Source organism: Elaeis guineensis, chromosome 5, assembly GCF_000442705.2.
Source record: "Elaeis guineensis isolate ETL-2024a chromosome 5, EG11, whole genome shotgun sequence".
Taxonomy (NCBI): Eukaryota; Viridiplantae; Streptophyta; class Magnoliopsida; order Arecales; family Arecaceae; genus Elaeis; species Elaeis guineensis.
Window position 1 is genome coordinate 102786841 of NC_025997.2, and position 1172 is coordinate 102788012.

Consider the following 1172-nt stretch of genomic DNA (forward strand, 5'->3'; position numbering starts at 1 on the left):
TTCTTATATATTTATTAGAGAATTTGAGGAGGTATGTGCAACCATGAAACTGCAATTAACAGAGGATGAGGTCAAACTTAGATTAATCAACTTTGCCCTTAAGGATAATGCTAAGAAGTGGCTTTATAGTCTGCCAAACCATTCTGTCACTACCTGGGAGGGCTTTGTGAGAATATTTTTGAAAAAATATTTCCCCCATCATAAAACAGCTAGGATTAGGAATGAAATAAATCAATTTTACCAACTAGCTGGTGAATCATTTTGGAAGTACTTTGATCGTTTCAAGAATCTTTTGACCCAATGCCCACACCATGGAATAGAAACTTGGAGACTATGCCAGATCATCTATGAGGGGTTAGATTCAAACTCAAGAATCATGCTAGAGTCCATGTGCCAAGGCAATTTATGGACAAAGAAACTACTGAAGCTTGGCAATTCTTAGAAGACCTAGCCGAGAAAAATTTACAGTGGGAAACAACTAGGGAACCTGATAAAGCTACACCTTCAAGAGGAGGAATACATCAAATTCAACCAACCCTAGCATCAGAGGCCAAGATTGCAACCTTAACACGTAGATTGGAAGCCTTAGAATTATAGAGACCAGCCAATGTAAATCAAATATCTGCACCCATGTGTAAAGGGTGCAATGCACCAGACCATGTCTTAGAAAATGTTCCTACTCGAATGAGTGTGCACAGGTAATGCCACCTATCAAGGACCATTGAACAATCCTTATGCACCCACATATAACCCTGGTTGGAGGAATCACCCAATTTCTCATGGTCCCAGAATCCTAATGTAGGCAATCCAAATTTCAATCAGCAAAATCTAAGGTCCAACCCAGTGATGAACAACCCGCCAGGCTTCCATGATAATGACAAGAAAATTACCTCTTTAGAGAAAAGCCTAGAAGCCATGATGAAGACACATACAGCTTTATGCAAACCATGGGTCAACTCATAAATAATAACACCCAAGCTATAGCCCGTCTGGAAATGCAAGTAAGTCAGCTGGCTTCGACCATTAGTGAACGAGAACATGGTAGGTTACCTAGCCAACCTGAGCCAAATCCTAGGAACCAAAATGGTCCACGACCCCAACAAGGAAACCAAGTTAATGGTGTAAATGCCATTCATACCTTAAGATCGGGAAAACAAATAGACAATAAGGTA

General features: G+C 40.3%; 1 non-coding gene across 1 annotated transcript; it reads right to left on the reverse strand.

The window, feature by feature from the left end:
• Nucleotides 1-211: 211 nt before the first annotated feature.
• On the reverse strand, nucleotides 212-318 carry LOC140858265 (small nucleolar RNA R71). Its single transcript, XR_012141832.1, has one exon. It is a non-coding gene; the product is annotated as a small nucleolar RNA R71 (small nucleolar RNA).
• Nucleotides 319-1172: the final 854 nt, after the last annotated feature.